This window comes from Triticum aestivum, chromosome 5B (genome assembly GCF_018294505.1).
Source record: "Triticum aestivum cultivar Chinese Spring chromosome 5B, IWGSC CS RefSeq v2.1, whole genome shotgun sequence".
NCBI lineage: Eukaryota > Viridiplantae > Streptophyta > Magnoliopsida > Poales > Poaceae > Triticum > Triticum aestivum.
This window is the reverse complement of record NC_057807.1, coordinates 612,686,724-612,705,830: the sequence shown is the minus strand read 5'-3', so window position 1 is coordinate 612,705,830 and position 19,107 is coordinate 612,686,724.

The window sequence follows — 19,107 nt, the reverse complement described above, 5'->3', positions numbered from 1 at the left end:
GAGCAAAACTATCTAGCTCAAAAGATATAAGTGAAGCACATAGAGTATTCTAATAAATTCCAAATCATGTGGGTTTCTCCCAAAAGGTGTGTATAGCAAGGATGATTATGGTAAACTAAAAATCAAAGACTAATATCATACAAGATACTCCAAGGAAAACACATATCATGTGGCGAATAAAAATATAGCTCCAAGTAAAGTTACCGATAAACGAAGACGAAAGAGGGGATGCCTTCCGGGGCATCCCCAAGCTTAGGCTTTTGGTTATCCTTGAATATCTCGGGGTGCCATGGGCATCCCCAAACTTAGGCTCTTGCCAATACTTATTCCATATCCATCAAATCTTTACCCAAAACATGAAAACTTCACAACACAAAACTCAACAGGAAATCTCATAAGCTCCGTTAGTGCAAGAAAGAAAAACCACGACATAAGGTACTGTAATGAACTAATTCTTTATTTATATTGGTGTTAAACCTACTTTATTCCAACTTCTCTATGGTTCATATCCCCCGATACTAGCCATAGATGCATCAAAATAAGCAAACAACACAGGAAAAACAGAATCTGTCAAAAACAGAATAGTCTGTAGCAATCTGAAACTTTTAAATACTTCTGGAACTCTAAAAATCCTACCAAAATAGGAAGTCCTGGGCAATTTGTCTATTGATCTACAAAAAAACGAATCAACACAAAAGCATGTTCCTGTGAATTACTAAAATTATTTTCGTGCGTGTAAAGTTTCAATTTTCAGCAGAATCAAATTAACTATCACCGTAGGTTATCCTATAGGTTCTACTTGGCACAAACACTAATTAAAACATGAAAAAACATCTAAACAGAAGCTAGATGAAATATTTATTACTAAACAGAAGCAAAAATCAGGAAATAAAAATAAAATTGGTTTGCCTCCCAACAAGCGCTATCGTTTAACGCCCCTAGCTAGGCATAAAAGCGAGGATAGATCTAAGTAGTGCCATCTTTGGCATTCAATTCATAAGTAGCTCGCATGATAGATTCATAAGGTAATTTAACTTTCTTTCTTGGAAAGTTTTACATGCCTTTCCTTAATGGAAATTCGAATCTAATATTCCCTTCCTTCATATCTATAATTGCACCAATCGTTCTAAGGAAAGGTCTACCAAGAATAATAGGACATGAAAGATTGCAATCTATATCAAGAACGATAAAATCTACGGGCACATAATTCCTATTTGCAATAATAAGAACATCATTGATCCTTCCCATAAGTTTCTTAATGATGGAATCCGCAAGGTGCAAATTTAAAGAGCAATCATCAAAATCATGGAAACCTAGAACACCACATAAAGTTTTCGGAATCGTGGAAACACTAGCACCCAAATCACATAAAACATAGCACTCATGATCTTTAATTGTAATCATTATAGTAGGTACCCACTCATCATAAAGTTTTCTAGGTATATAAACTTCCAAATTAAGTTTTTCTTCATAAGATTGCATCAAGGCATTAACAATATGTTTGGTAAAAGCTTTATTTTGACTATAAGCATGAGGAGAATTCAATGCGGATTGCAACAAGGAAATACAATCTATTAAAGAACAATTATCATAATTAAATTCCTTGAAATCCATAATAGTGGGTTCAATGCTATTTAAAGTCTTGACCTCTCCAATCCCACCTTTACCAAATTTAGCATCAAGATCAAAAAACTCCGAATTATTGGGACGCCTTTTAACTAAAGTTGACTCATCTCCAGTCCCATCATTATCAATATTCATATTGCAAAAAAAAATTTAATAGGGGACACATCAATAACTTTTAGATCTTCATCATTATTTTCCCCTAACCCTTCTGGTTTGGCAGCCATCTTATTGACCAAGGTGGCTTGCTTATCAGAAATTTGGGCTATTGATTTTTCAAGACGAGCAATCTGAGAATTCAAACCATAAAATTCCTTAGACATATCATCAAGCTCTTTGTTCATGTACTCCATAAAGCTTTTTTGTTCTTCAAGTTCTTTTCTAAAGAAACTGTCATGCTCAAATTGTAAAGCCATAAAACTTCTAATGTTAAATTCAATCTCTTCCAACCTTCTAAGATGAAGGTCGGTGTTCTTAGGCAAAGCCATAAGGGCAAACAGGCACACGAGAAGACAAACGAAAAAGAGAGGAGATTGGGAACTAGAGGGCGAATAAAACGGAAAGGGTGAAGTGGGGGAGAGGAAAATGAGAGGCAAATGGCAAATAATGTAATGCGAGGGAGATGAGTTTGTGATGGGTACTTGGTATGTCTTGACTTGAGCGAAGACCTCCCCGGCAACGGCGCCAGAAATCCTTCTTGCTACCTCTTGAGAACTACGTTGAATTTCCTTGAAGAGGAAAGGGTGATGCAACAAAGTAGCGTAAGTATTTCCCTAAGTTTTTGAGAACCAAGGTATCAATCCAGTAGGAGGCTCCTCAGAAGTCCCACACACCTACACAAACAAACAAGAACCTCGCAACCAACGCAATAAAGGGTTGTCAATCCCTTCACGGCCACTTGCGATAGTGAGATCTGATAGAGATAATATGACAAGATAAATATTTTTCGTATTTTTATGATATAGATTGGAAAGTAAAAGATGCAAATAAAAGTAGACGGAAAACTTATATGATAAAAGATAGACCTGGGGGCCATAGGTTTCACTAGTGGCTTCTCACAAGATAGCATAAGTATTACGGTGGGTAAACAAATTACTGTCGAGCAATTGATAGAAAAGCGCATAGTTATGAGATTATCTAGGCATGATCATGTATATAGGCACCACGTCCGTGACAAGTAGATAAAAATGATTCTGCATCTACTACTATTACTCCACACATCAACTGACACCTGCCTGCATCTAGAGTATTAAGTTCATAAGAACAGAGTAACGCATTAAGAAAGATGACATGATGTAGAGGGATAAACTCATGCAATATGATATAAACCCCATCTTTTTATCCTCGACGGCAAAAATACAATACGTGCCTTACTGCCCCTGCTGTCACTGGGAAAGGACACCACAAGATTGAACCCAAAGCTAGGCACTTCTCCCATTGCAAGAAAGATCAATCTAGTAGGCCAAACCAAACTGATAATTCGAAGAGACTTGCAAAGATAACCAATCATACATAAAAGAATTCAGAGGAGATTCAAATATTTCTCATAGATAAACTTGATCATAAACCCACAATTCATCGGATCTCAACAAACACACTGCAAAAAGAGTTACATCAAATAGATCTCCAAGAAGATCGAGCAGAACATGGTATTGAGATTCAAAGAGATAGAAGAAGCCATCTAGCTAATAACTATGGACCCGAAGGTCTATGGTAAACTACTCACAACTCATAGGAGAGGCCTTGGAGATAATGTAGAGGCCCTCCGTGGTCGATTCCCCCTCCGGCGGAGCACCGACGAAGGCTCCAAGATGGGATCTCGCGGATACAGAAGGTTGCGGCAGTGGAAATAGTTTTTCGTGGTGCTCCCCGATGGTTTCAGGGTACGGGAGTATATATAGGATAAAGAAGTAGGTCAGTTGACGCTCGAGGGGCCCACAAGGGTGGGGGCGCGCCGGGTACCCTCATGGCCGCCTCGTTTGTTGCTTGACGTCCACTCCAAGTCCCTGGATTGTGTTTGTTCCAAAAAGTTTGCTCCCGAAGGTTTCATCCCGTTTGGACTCCGTTTGATATTCCTTTTCTTCGAAACACTAAAATAGGAAAAAAAACCAGCAATTCGGGCTGGGCCTCCGGTTAGTAGGTTAGTCCCAAAAATGATGTAAAAGTGTAGAGTAAAGCCCATAAACATCCAAAACGGGTAATATAATAGCATGGAACAATCAAAAATTATAGATACGTCGGAGACGTATCACTGTCCTCTCCCTCCCGGTCTTGCTCCAGAGCTTGTTCACCATTGGGTATCGAGTACATCTCAGTGTAAACCTACAAGACAAGAAGTCAAGTAAATATCAGTCGGATTCGAAGACAGTCGCAAAACGTATCGAAATACAGTCGGTAGCAGAAACCAAACCTTATATGGCTGGTTGATGTTGCTGAATGGGTCGACTCTCCTGGCTCCCTTGGGGTTGTCCTTGTTTCCTGTGATACCCTTCAGCCACAGGGCCACTGTCTTGGCCGAAACCTCCTCTGGATGAACTCGAGTGGTGTCGTTTGCTCCAGAGTGCATCCACATCGAGTGATCACGAGCCTGGAGCGGCTGGATGCGTCGACTGAGAAACACCTCCAACAAGTCCATGTCGGTAACACCCTGATTGATCAACTGGACCACCCTCTCGACCAACATGTTCGTTTCCACCCTCTCTGCAGTGGTCATTTTCAGTGAAGAAGGTTGCTGGGCCCGATCTAAAGAAAAAGGGGGAAGTCCAGTCGACTGACCTGGAGTCGCAATGTCCTGGCAGTAGAACCAGGTCGACTGCCAGCCCCTGACCGACTCAGGAAGTGCCATGGAAGGGAAAGAACTCCTTTTCCTCTTCTAGATACCCAAACCCCCACACATTTGGATAACGTGTGTTCTCTCATCACTCGATCGCTTTCTTCACCGACTGGGAGCGGATTGTGAAGATGTGCTTGAAAAGACCCCAGTGTGGTCGAGAACCCAGGAAGTTTTTGCACATGGACACAAACGCAGCAAGGTACGTAATGGTGTTGGGGGAGAAGTGATGGAGTTGGGCTCCTAAAAATTTCAAGAAACCCCGAAAAAAGGGTGCGGGGTAAGGGAGAAACCGCGGTCGACATGGGTGGCGAGCAGAACGCACTCACCCGGTCGCGGCTGGGGTTCCGTCTCCCCCTCCGGCAGCCTCGCAGCCCCGTTGGCGATCAGTCCAGACTCAACCAGCTCCTCCAAGTCTTCCGGTCGGAGCGAAGATTGGATCCAATCGCCCTGGATCCAACCCGGCGGCGGCGCCGACTGCGACGAAGATCCTTGATTCGTCTTCTTGCCTTTCGCCGCCCCCGCTGCCTTCTTCATGTGTTCCAGCACCGCCGTCTTGTCCTTCGCCATGGTGGCGTGGTGGTGGCGTCGAGAGCGTAGGAGCAAGATGCGGTGGAGAAGCAGAGGAGAAAGAAGCAGAATGGACGCGCACAGTGCAGACACCTCGACCCCGTTGCCTTTTAAGGACCCACTTCTGAGTGGCTGACGTGTGGGCCCGGGTGATCCTGTCAAATCCCACAATAGTCGCGCGCTGGGTACGTGGCAAAAAAGGTGGTGGGGATATCGAGGTGCTCCTGTCTATCCATCCCGCATACTACGGCACTCTTCGCCTCATGCGCTTCCCCAAAATTTCAAATCCTTTGAAATCGGGGATATGCCGTAACCAATCGCGCCAAAGATTTCGCGTCAAAAACAACACTCAATGAGTGATGGTATAAATCCACTCGGTAACTTCTGAATCGATCAAGGCAACTGAAACGAAGCCAAAGTTCCAACATGGACCTCCCGTTCAAACATGAGTACTTGTGAAGCACAAGAATCGAGGCAAGATCAACTTCAACCTTCTTTTCACTCGGACCTCAATCCATTTGGGGGCTAATGATGATGATATAGACCTGGGGTAGGGTCATAGGCCTGACCTATACACCCTACCCAAGGTCACTACCCTACAAACAAAGAAGCTCAAGAGACAACTGCTACCTCTTGTGCACTATGTTGGTTTTCCCTTCAAGAGGAAAGGGTGATGCAGCAAAGTAGCGTAAGTATTTCCCTCGGTTTTTGAGAACCAAGGTATCAATCTAGTAGGAGGCTCCTCAAAAGTCCCTCGTACCTACACAAAGAAACAAGAACCTCGCAACCAACACGATAAAGGGGTTGTCAATCCCTTCACGGTAACTTGCAAAAGTGAGATCTGATAGAGATAATAAGATAAGATAAATATTTTTGGTATTTTTATGATATAGATTGGAAAGTAATAGATGCAAATAAAAGTAGATCGGAAACTTATATGATAAAAGATAGACCCGGGGGCCATAGATTTCACTAGTGGCTTCTCTCAAGATAGCATAAGTATTACGGTGGGTGAACAAATTACTATCGAGCAATTGCTAGAAAAGTGCATAGTTATGAGATTATCTAGGCATGATCATGTATATAGACATCACGTCCGCAACAAGTAGATCGAAATGATTCTGCATCTACTACTATTACTCCACACATCGACCGACTCCTGCCTGCATCTAGAGTATTAAGTTCATAAGAACAGAGTAACACATTAAGAAAGATGACAGGATGTAGAGGGATAAACTCAAGCAATATGATATAAACCCCATCTTTTTATCCTCGATGGCAACAATACAATACGTGCCTTTCTACCCCTGCTGTCACTGGGAAAGGACACTGCAAGATTGAACCCAAAGCTAAGCACTTCTCCCATTGCAAGAAAGATCAATCTAGTAGGCCAAACCAAAATGATAATTCGAAGAGACTTGCAAAGATAACCAATGACACATAAAAGAATTCAGAGAAGATTCAATTATTTCTCATAGATAAACTTGATCATAAACCCACAATTCCTCGGATCTCGACAAACACACCGCAAAAAGAGTTACATCGAATAGATCTCCAAGAAGATCGAGGAGAACTCTGTATTGAGATTCAAAGAGAGAGAAGAAGCCATCTAGCTAATTACTATGGACCCGAAGGTCTGTGGTAAACTACTCACAACTCATCGGAGAGGCTGTGGAGATGATCTAGAGGCCCTCGGTGGCCGATTCCCCCTCCGGTGGAGCACTGGAGAAGGCTCCAAGATGGGATCTCGCGGATACAGAAGCTTGCGGCAGTGGAATTAGGTTTTCGTGGTGCTCCTGGATGTTCTCGGGGTACATGGATATATATAGGAGGAAGAAGTAGGTCGGTGCAGCCACGAGGGGCCCACGAGGGTGGGGGGCGCGCCCACCCCCTTAGGGCGCGCCGGGCACCCTCGTGTCCGCCTCGTTCGCTGCTTGACATCCACTCCAAGTCTCCTAGTTTGCATTTGTTCCAAAAAGATCGCTCCTGAAGGTTTCATCCCGTTTGGAGTCCGTTTGATATTCCTTTTCTTCGAAACACTGAAATAGGCAAAAAAAACAGCAGTTCGGGCTGGGCCTCCGGTTAGTAGGTTAGTCCCAAAAATGATATAAAAGTGTAGAGTAAAGCCCATAAACATACAAAACGGGTAATATAATAGCATGGAAGAATCAAAAATTATAGATACGTTGGAGACGTATCAACAACAAGGAGTGCCCAATGAAGGCGTCGAGTGCAATCCACTCGACCAGTCAATCACTCGGGTACCCCTCCTTCCTGATGTCAAACGACCAGTCAATCATTCGACCATACAAGAAACCACTCGACCTACTGAAGACCAGGAGTCACTCAGAACGGCAACGGTCAGACGTTCACTCCGTAATCTTTAAGATCATTAAAAGCACTTTATGGCTAGCGGTATCAGTAACGCTCCATCTTTATGTACATTGAACTCTTGGTAATGGGGGATGTCGGGGTCTTGGCGCACTCTATATAAGCCACCCCCTCCTCTGGCACAAGGGTTCGCACCCCTTGTAACACACACTCTCATAATCCAGTTGACCGCCTCAGGGCACCGAGACGTAGGGCTTTTACCTCCTCCGAGAGGGGCCTGAACTCGTAAACACTTGCATACTATCTCACCGTATCTAGGACCTTGCCTCCTCATTCGTACCCCCTATACTTATTGTCAGACTTAGAACCACGATAGGTACCCCTCGTGGCCGACCTGACTGTTGGGGAATGTAGCATACAATTTCAAAAAAATTCCTACGATCACGCAAGATCTATCTAGGAGATGAATAACAATGAGAGGGGGATAGTGTGTCCACGTACCCTCGTAGACCGAAAGCGGAAGCGTTAGTTAGCACGGGTGATGTAGTCGGACGTCTTCACGATCCAACAGATCCAAGTACCAAATGTACGGCACCTCCGAGTTCAGCACACGTTCGGCTCGATGACGTCCCTTGAACTCTTGATCCAGTAGAGGGTCGAGGGAGAGTTTCGTTGGCACGACGGCTGATGATGGTGTTGATGATGTGATCCGTGCAGGGCTTCGCCTAAGCACTACGGTGATACTATCGGAGGAGTAAACGGTGGAGGGGGGCACTGCACATGGCTAAGATAATGTCGTGCCTTTGGGGTTCCCCCTGCCCCCGTATATAAAGGAGGGAGGAGGAGGCCGGCCACCACAGGTGCGCGAAGTGAGGGGGAGTCCTACTAGGACTCTTCTCCTAGTAGGATTCGGCCCCCTTCCTTTTTTCCTTCTTATAGAGGTGGAAAGGGGGAAGGAGAGGGAGTAGGAGAAGGAAAGGGGGGTTGCACCCCCTTTCCCTAGTCCAATTGGGCATCCTCCCTTGTGGGGGGGGCACCAGCACCTTGTGGGCTGTTTAGCCTCCCTCCCATGGCCCATATGGCCCATATCTTCCACCGGGGGGTTCCGGTAACCCTTCCGGTACTCCGGTTTGTACCCGATACACTCAGGAACCCTTCCCGCGTCCGAATACCACTTTCCAATATATCAATCTTTACCTCTCAACCATTTCGAGACTCCTTGTCATGTTCGTGATCTCATCCGGGACTCCGAACAAACTTCGGTTATCAAAAACACATAACTCATAATACAAATCATCATCGAACGTTAAGCATGCGGACCCTACGGGTTCAAGAACTATGTAGACATGATCGAGACACATCTCCGATGAATAACCAATAGCGGAACCTAGATGCTCATATTCGTTCCTACATATTCAACGAAGATCTTTATCGGTCAAACCGCACAACAACATACGTTGTTCCCTTTGTCATCGGTATGTTACTTGCCCGAGATTTGATCGTCGGTATCATCATACCTAGTTCAATCCCATTAGCGGCAAGTCTCTTTACTCGTTTCGTAATGCTTCATCCTGCAACTAACTCGTTAGTCACATTTCTTGCAAGGCTTATAGTGATGAGCATTACCGAGAGGGCCCAGAGATACCTCTCCGATACACAGAGTGACAAATCCTAATCTCGATCTATGCCAACCCAACAAACATCTTCGAAGACACCTGTAGAGCATCTTTATAATCATCCAGTTATGTTGTGATGTTTGATAGCACACAAGGTGTTCCTACGGTATTCGGGAGTTGCATAATCTCATATTCAGAGGAACATGTATAAGTCATGAAGAAAGCAATAGAAATAAAATGTATCGATCATTATGCTAAGCTAACGGATGGGTCTTATCCATCACCATTCTCTAATGATGTGATCTCGTTCATCAAATGACAACACATGTCTATGGTTAGGAAACATAACCATCTTTGATTAACGAGCTAGTCAAGTAGAGGCTTACTAGGGACACTTTGTTTTGTCTATGTATTCACACATGTACTAAGTTTCCGGTTGATACAATTCTAGCATGAATAATAAACATTTATCATGATATAAGGAAATATAAATAACAACTTTATTATTGCCTCTAGGGAATATTTCCTTCACTGACTTCATCATGGTTCTGGGGTAAAGTCAAAGTAACCGTGTGTCCCAAACAACAAGGGGAACCTGTTGGGGATATAACTATTAGGTATGACCCGCCTAGGAGGGGCCGGGTTATACCTATAAGTACTCTTGAAGCCCAAGACCAAGCTTGAAGATGGCGGTTCAGTTAAGGGCCCAAAGCCCATAGGCGACTTAAGGCCCGTAGAGATAAACTGCCATACATACATGACTTGTATTGTAAGGCAACAATAGTTAGTGACTGAGCTGGACACTGTTTATGAGCCGACCGGGACTCCGTGAGCCGCTGGTCATCGACCTCTGTATATAAAGGGATGACCCGGCGGCGGTTCAGAGCAAGAAACATCAGATCGAGAGCTAGGTCAAGCGATTTTGTTCCCTGATAATCGAGACATAAGCAATCCCACTCAAAACTGGATCATAGGCTTTTACCTTCACTATAAGGGGCCGAACCAGTATAAACCCGTGTCCTTTGTCTCGATTAACCCCTTTAAGCTTCCTATTTACGATGGCTCCACGACTAAGTCTTTTCACTAGGACATCTGGCGTGAAAATTCCACGACAGTTGGCGCCCACCATGGGGCTAGTGCATGGTGGATTTGAGTTCTTGAAGGGCAGCTTTGAAGGGCTCAAGGGATATGCTATGGGCCGGATGACCAAGAGTCGTCGTGGCAAGCTCTACATCGACGATGCAGGCTGGAGCCCCGATGCCGGCTCAATTGTGTACGAGTACCGGGTCCCCTTCATGGAATCCACGTCTTCATCGGCAAGATAGGCGATCCGGGCCCTGAGCCGGACATCTGCACCGACCTCGTTGAGACGGCTCAGCATACGAGACCCTCCTGGGCTCAGCCTGCTATGAAGCATGCCTTCGTGGGATGCATCCACGGAGGGGAACTTTCTGAAGGATCTGCATTGGCCGGTGAGACAGCCATCTACTCTGATGGCGAGTCGTCCACAGGTGAGAGTATGAGACGGATTTATTGTATCAATTGCAAAATGGCGGGCTTGGGGACTGTTCCGATGGCAGTAGTATTCCGGATCTCCTTGAGCCGCCGAGCAAAGTTGGGATCTTCATGGATGGCACACAACCCATTCAAAACTCCACAACTGCGGCAGCAATAACCTCTGGGTCAGCTGCAACCGGGGCAGGAGGCCCTGTGCGCCCGCCGGCTCAGGTGCTGATGGATCTCATGGATAAGATGACAGCTCTGTTAACCACCGCGGTCAACCCGGCGGATCAAGCTCAACATGATGCAGAACAGGCTCAGTTAAAACAAGATATAGTGCAGGCTAAGGAAGGCCTGGTGGTGGAGGATGTCAGGATAACCGCAGAGCGGGCGACTCTAGACGCTCAGGCTCAGCAGATTTAGTCACAAGCTTTCCAACTCACGCTGGATCAGAATGCATCAAATGAGGTCATGAGGAGGAGGTATCAAAAGAGTCAGTCCCGTCTGCGTCCAGTTTATGATCCTCGGAACCTCTTCTGAACGCCCGGGGCAGGGCCCAGTAACCCGCCGGAGGTAAACCGGGTTGCAACACCCGGGGCTGGGACGCCGGTTCAGCCGCGTACGATGGAGACACCCCAGATGAATACTGCTCCGCCTTAGTATGTACCTACACTACCGGGTCATTATCCTAACCCTTTGGAGAACCTGATTGCTGCAGCGGCACGGTTGGCGACTCTCCCGGTGGAGGGCGACTCTCTGACAGCGGTTGAAACTCGCAGGATCAGAGAGCTTCTTCAGACGGAGTTAGCACAACAGGAGGCGTACTCATTTAGCCGGGACAGGATTTGTTCAACCCCTCGTCCAAGCCGGATCCCGAGTTATAGCAGGCACATGGATTCAACAGCCGTCTCAAGCAACACCCGGTGCCGTGACCAGCCGTGTGGGCATGACCCGACGCGTGATAAAGCTCTTAACTTAGTTGATCAGGACAGAATACGTTAAGAGGCTGAGCGGGCGGCTCTGTAGGCAGCTGAGCAGGCGACTCAACAGGAGGCTTACCAGCCTTTTCCGGTTTATCTGACGACTTCTATTGAGGCAGGCGTGACCACTAGGACCGGAGGTGTCCCTTGTCTGGTGCCGGCTCTGCGTAACGAACGTTTGTCCAAGGATTTCAAAGGGCCTCAAAAGGTTCCTAATTATTCGACCGACTTACAGCCTGGGGCGTGGATTGAAAGCTACGAGATGGCTATGGAGTTACTGGAGGTTAGTGACGCTGCGATGGCCAAGTACTTCACCATGATGTTGGATGGGACGGCCAGCACTTGGTTGAAGGGGCTGCCGCCTAATTCCATCGGTTCGTGGGCAGAGTTAAAAGCCCGGTTCATTCAGAACTTCAAAGATACTTGAAAGCAGCCCATGTCAATTGTGTATTTGAGTAATTGCAAGCAAGAGGAGGGTGAGTCCACAACCCATTGGGTGCGCCAGGTCAAGGCCATAATACATTCGTCTGATAAGATGGATGTCGGCTCTGCAGTCTTAATGTTGGAGAAAAATTGCCATTTTGCGCCTCTAAAGATGAAGCTGGGGCGGCTCAAGTGCGATTTTAATGACATGGGCCAGCTGATGGCGGCTCTAGTCAAATATGCCGATTCCGATAGTACCAAGGATCCCGAGCCTGATGATGAGAAGACAGGGAAGGGAAAGAAGAACGGCAACGTCAAGGGTCCTCAGCATAACTCGGCAAATCAAGGAGTTAATAATAAACGTAAGGCTGATGGTAGCTTGGAGTTTGTGGCTAACACCAATGCGTAGGGCAACAATCAACGACATAAGGGGAGGCCATCTCCTTGGTCCAGTGGGTCGAGCCCCACGCTTGAGCAGTTGCTGAATGAGCCCTGTCCGAGACACGGCACCCCACAGAAGACGGCCACTCACCTGTGGAAGGACTGCACGATCATGAAGGCTTTAAAGAATTCCAACATGTTCGACGGTAATCATGGGCCGGGCGGCGGCTCAGGTGGCGGCGTCTTTCATGGCCCGGGCGACGGCTTGAATTCCAATTTTCACAACTCTCAGGGTAATCAAGGTGGTTATAATCAATAATCTGGCTAGGGAGGTCAGCAGCAGCAGCAGGGTGGATATCAGAGTAATCCAAAGCAGCTGAACAGTGGACAATATCATGTGTTTACCACCAGTTTGTGCAAACGGGACTAGAAGCTTCATAAGAGGGCTATGAACGCTGTTGAGCCGGCAGTTCCTCGTTATTTGAGATGGTCTGAGCAGCCTATTATATGGAGTAGGGAGGATCACCCTCCCCGGGTTGACAATCCGGGTCACTTGGCCTTGGTGGTGGCACCTTAGGTTGGTGGATATAAATTCACTAAGGTACTCATGGATGGAGGCAGTAGCATCAACATCCTCTATTATGAGACTTTTCGTCGCATGGGATTGACTGATAAAAATCTCAAGACTTCCAACACTGTTTTCATGGAGTGGTCCCTCGTAAGTCGGCGTACCTAGTGGGGGTAAGATTGAGCTAGAGGTAGCCTTTGGAGATGAGCATGATTCTAGGTCCGAGAAGTTAACCTTTGAGGTGGTCAAAATCAAGAGCCCGTATCACGCCCTGTTTGGATGGCCGGCTTATGCCAAGTTCATGGCATGGCTGTGTTGTGTTTATTTGCAGCTCAAGATGCTGGGTCATAAGGGCACCATCACGGTGCATTGGAGTCGAAAGATAGCCTTGGAATGTGAGGAAGGCGATGCTGCTTACGCTGAATCTGTTTGTGCGACAGAGGTATTGAAGTTCTACAAGGACAATGTTGATCCGGCGGACATGACATCTTTGAAGAAGCCAACCACAGAGCATGAGCTGGTAACGAAGTTTAAGTCGGCCGATGACACTAAGCTTGTTGATTTTCTTCCAGGCGACTCATCTAAGCAGTTCAGTATCAGTGCCAATCTGGATCCCAAATAGGAAAGCGCGCTCATCGAGTTCATCCGTGAGAACCGGGACATCTTTGCATGGAAGCCTTCTGACATGCCGGGTGTACCGAGGGAACTCGCTGAGCACACTCTAAATATTGATCCAAAATTTAAGCTGGTCAAGCAGTTTCTTCGGCGATTCAATGAAGAGAGGCGTAAGGCCATTGGCGAGGAAGTGGCTCGGCTCTTGGCGGCCGGGTTCATTATTGAAGTTTTTCATCCAGAGTGGTTGGCTAACCCGGTGCTCGTGCTTAAGAAGAACGACACTTGGCGTATGTGTGTGGATTACACGGATTTAAACAAAGCTTGTCCGGCTGATCCCTTCGCTCTCCCTCGTATTGATCAAATCATTGATGCTATGGCGGGTGGTGAGCGTTTGAGCTTTTTGGATGCTTATTCTGGTTATCATCAGATCAAGATGGAAGTTAAGGACCAAGAGAAGATGGCGTTTATTACTCCATTTGGAGCCTTTTGCTATGTGTCTATGCCTTTTGGGCTTAAGAGTATCCAGGCGACTTATCAGCGATGTGTGCAGAACTGTCTTCACAATCAGATTGGGCACAATGTTCATGCTTATGTGGACGACATTGTGGTGAAATCCAGAGAAAAGGAGACCTTGATAGATGATCTGAAGGAGACCTTTGATAATCTTCGGGTCTACAAGATGATGCTTAACCCAGCGAAGTGTGTTTTTGGTGTACCTGCAGGCAAGATGTTGGGTTTTCTGGTTTCTAGCAGGGGCATTGAGGCTAACCCGGAGAAGATCAAGGCAATCACTTCTTTGGCTAAACCGGCATGTATCAATGACGTTCAGTGTTTGGCGGGTCGTATTGCTGCTTTAAGCCGGTTCATAAGCTGGTTAGGTGAGAAGGCCATACCGCTGTATCAGATGATGAAGAAGACAGGCAACTTCGTCTAGAGCGATGTTGCTAATGCTGCCTTTGAAGACCCGAAGAGACAGCTAGCTGAGCCTCCAGTCCTTGCTGGTCCCATTAATAAGGAGCCATTATTGTTATATGTGGCTGCTAACACACGTGCCGTTAGTGTAGCCATTGTAGTGGAACGCAAGCAGGCTGGCAAGGAGCATCCGGTTCAATGGATGGTTTATTACATCAGTGAGGTACTTATTGAATCCAAGCAAAGGTATCCACGTTGGCAAAAGCTCGTTTATGGGGTGTTTATGGCAAGCCAGAAGCTCAAGCAATATTTTCTGGGTCATCCCATCACGGTGGTCAGTTCTGCTCCTTTACGAGATATCATCCAAAATAGAGAGGCCACAGGACGAGTCGCCAAGTGGGCCATTGAACTTGGGCCTCACGGTTTAAAGTATGTGCCATGCACTGCTATGAAGTCTCAAGCACTGGTGGACTTCATCAACGATTGGACAGAACTTTAGATGCCCGAAGAGAAGCTAGACAAGACATATTGGACTATTCACTTTGATGGGTCCAGGCAATTGGAGGGCTGGGGGCTGCAGTTGTTTTAGCTTCCCTTCGAGGTGACAAATTTTGTTATGTGCTACGGTTGATGTTTCCCTGTACTAACAATGCAGCTGAGTATGAGGCCTTACTCCATGGTCTTCGGATGGCTAAGGAGATGAGATTAAGCCGGGTAAGGTTCTTTGGCGACTCAGATTTGGTTGCTCAACAAGTATCAGGCAAGTGGGATTCCAAGGATCCTCTCATGGTGTCTTATCGCCGTAAAGTTGATGCCATTGCTGGACATTTCAAGGGTTACCAAGTGGAGCACATTGACTGCAGAAATAACGAGGCGGCTGATGCCTTAAGCCGGCTGGGCTCTCAGTGTAAGCCGGTGCCGCCTAATACTTTCTTGGATATTCTGCATAACCCTTCTGTCAAGTTACCTACAGAGGAAGATTTGGCTGTTCCTGACCCGGAAGCACAATTGGTGGCGGATCTTCACATCATCCCAGATTGGACAGTGCCATACTTGGCTTACATGACCTAGGGTGAGTTGCCTGAGGATGAAACTTTAGCCAGGCAGATAACCCGGCGGTCTAAGTCAATGACAATTGCCAATGGCGAGTTGCATCATCGCAATGTCACTGGGGCATTTCAACGTTGTGTTTTTCCTGAAGAAGGTTAAGAAATTCTTCGTGAGATTCATGAAGGAGATTGTGGCCATCATGCCGGGTCAAAATCCCGTGTGTCCAAGGCTTTTCGTCATTGATTTTATTGGCTGATGGCTCATGCTGATGCGTAGGATCTGGTCAGTAAATGTGACGGTTGTCAGAAGTTCTCGAGACGTGCTCACGTGCTGGCTCAAGAGTTAAGGATGATTCCAATTACTTGGTCATTTGCAGTCTGGGGGCTTGACACTGTTGGGCCTTTCAAAAGGTCCAAAGATGAAAAGACCCACCTCTTGGTGGCGGTTGACAAGTTCACAAAGTGGGTTGAGGCAGAGCCAGTTAGTAAGTGTGACGTAGCCACGCCGGTTCAATTCATGAAGAAGGTGATATTTCGCTTTGGCTTTCCACACAACATTATAACTGACAATGGTACTAATCTGTCTAAAGGCGCCATGGAAGAGTTTTGTCAACGTGATCATATTTGACTTGATGTTTCATCAGTAGCTCACACTCAATCCAATGGTCAAGCTGAAAGAGCCAATCAGGAAATCTTGAAAGGCATCAAGCCCCGGCTTTTGGTTCCTCTGTAACGGACACCGGGTTGTTGGGTTGAGGAGTTACCCTCTATGATATGGAGCATCAATACTACTCCTAACAGGTCTACGGGTCATACGCCTTTTTTCATGGTTTACGGAGCTGAGGCGGTTCTCCCTAGTGATATTCGTCATGACTCGCCCCGCGTGGTGGCTTATGTGGAGGCGGACAATGAACAAGCGTGTCAGGATTCGCTTGACATGTTAGATGAAAATCATGACTTGCCAGCAGCTCGCTCGGCGATTTATTAGCAGGACCTTCACCGTTATCACAGCCGCCGAGTTAAGTCCAGAACCTTTCAAGAAGGTGATTTGGTGCTCCGGCTCATCCAGGATCAAACTGACGCACACAAATTATCCCCACCTTGGGAAGGGCCCTTTATGGTCAGCAAGAACTTGAACAACAGGTCATACTACCTTATCGATGTTCGAGAGCACAAAGACTCACGTAAGTTGGAGGAGGAGACCCGCCGGCCGTGGAATATCGCTCATCTTCGGCCTTACTACACTTGAGCCACCGGCTCTCATGATGTATATATTTTGACGATGTATATATTACAAATAAAGCAGGACCTCTGTCCTTTTCATCCTCAAAGATCATATGTCTTCATCATTGTTTTTTCAAAAGATCACCCGGGGGCTGATCGTATTCGAATCTAGCTTAACCCTCTTGGTCCAGCTCATGATCGTATTCGAATCTAGACGTTAAACCTTATGATCACTAGGGGGCTCCCTGTTCAAACATAGGTGAGAACATAGATGTTGGTACCCTCTTGATCGACACAATGTCGAGCTCACTAGGGGGCTTCTTGATCGTATTTCAATCATAGCTTAACCCCTTTCGGGTCCGACTTTGATCATATTCGAATCAGAGTCATTAAAAAACTCTCAATGTCATTAGGGGGCTTCCTGTTCAAACATAGGTCGTATTCGAACCAAAGAGAACATAGCTGTCGGTACCCTCTTGATCGGTGCAACGCCAAAGCCACCGGGGGCTACATGATCGTATTTGAATCCTAGCTTAACCCCTTTGGAACGGTTTACTGATAGTATTCGAATCAGAAGCCTCAATTATTTTTTCTTATTTGGTTTAAGTTTTATTTGAAAGCAGCCTTTGTTTTGACTTGAGACTTTTTTGTTTAAAGATCCAAGTGTAAGTGTGGTTTAAATTTAACCTGGCTTGATTTTGGATAATAAGTCGCCAATATATGAGAGTCATCATATCTTTGGAAGTGTTGATTTCCAAAGTTTGGGTTATCACCCTTACTGTTTGGGTCACATAAACCGGTAGTGCATATCCAAAGCTCGCAGATATGACATTAAAGTTGTGTTTCAAAATTATATTTTATAACAGGCTTAGCTATGACCCCTTTTTCATATTAATGGTTATATATCAAGATATTATGACCCTCCTTGCGGTAGGCCACCAAGGAATCTTGTGATCTATTTCTGTGTGCAGGACAGTTCAGAGCCTTGCTAAAGCATAAGGAAAATAGATGATAAGTATAAATACTGATGAATATAAGATGGCGGCTTAACAAGTGTTGAGCACCAAAAACATTCACGATGGCACGACAAAACAAAGTTATTTCTACCCTAATACATGACTCCCAGAGTCCAAATGATTCATATTGTTTTTCAGCAGATCACAAGTATGAACAGCCTGGCGGGTTAATTCTCGTGTTGACCTGAAGCGTCCGGGTCTGCCCTCTCCGCTTGTTCGCCCTGTTCCCTTTCCTGGAAGGTTAATGATGACCAGTCAATGCCATTCAAAGCTTCAAATTCAGCTTCATCATCAATTAGTCCGGCCGGGTCAACTTCATGGGCGAAGGTATGCTTACGGATTGGGGGGGTCAGGCTGGTCACTTTATAATGTGGCGTGGGAATTCTCTGGTTCTCCGCGTCATAACCCGGCTGGTACTTGGAGAGATCCGCTTCATCAGCCATCAGGGTGGCCACGGGGCGTATCTCCTTCACACAAGTGGTGAAGTCTTCCTGTTCAAAGGGAGTGCCATCCTCCTTAAGGCTTGGGTAACTAATGGCGATGTCGTCCGGGTCTAATTTCGGTAGCAAAGCTTTGGCCCGACTTAAGGCAGCCACTGCTCCCGCTCTTGCAGACGATCGCCTTAGTTCAGTGAGTCGCTGGGGCAGCACAAAGAGTTTCCTTAGCACATATAATAGGAGTGTAGGCACTTCATTTGACAGGGCCACTGTGGCCAAGGCACGCTGAGACCCGGTGTAGAGTTGTTCCACTAGCGTGTAAACCGCCTTCAGCTTGATCAGCATATCTTGGTTAAGATTTGAACTCCTGGGACCTGCATAGCAATGTCAGGTAAGTTAATGACAATTTATATGATCACTTGAAAGATTCAAATATATGACACTTGCAAGGCGACTTACCAAAGATTGCTGAGACCATTTGAGAGACATGGCGTTTTAAGCCGGATAATTCACTGGTCGCCTCTTCAAGAGCCGCCTCCGCCTTCTCAGCTCAATTGATCAAAGCAATTTTTTCATCAGCCCAGGCCTTTTTCTCCATTTCAATGTCCTTTTTCAGTTTCTCCTGTTCAGATATACTGAATTCAAACTTGGAGTTGGCTCTTTGGGTTTCTGTCTCTTGTGCTTCCAGGCGGTTCTCCAGGTCAGATATTTCCGATTCAAGTTGACTGGTGGTGGCATGTACAAATACCGGGTCAAAGTTATGACTGTTATCATACAATATTAAGTCCCAAGCCTTTTACAAGCAACAACACTTGGCACTTGGGGGCTAATGTCTACCGAAAATTTTACTTAAGTAGGCGGTTCATGAGAATAAGTCCCAAGCACTTTGCAAGCAAGAGTACTTGGCACTTGGGGGCTAATGCATATTGTTGTTAAAGTTTTTCAAGTATCTTATTCTATACAAGCATATGAAGGACCGGCTCAACCATGCTGATTAAGCCAGCCCTTGGGGACTACGGAGTAAGCCGGTTT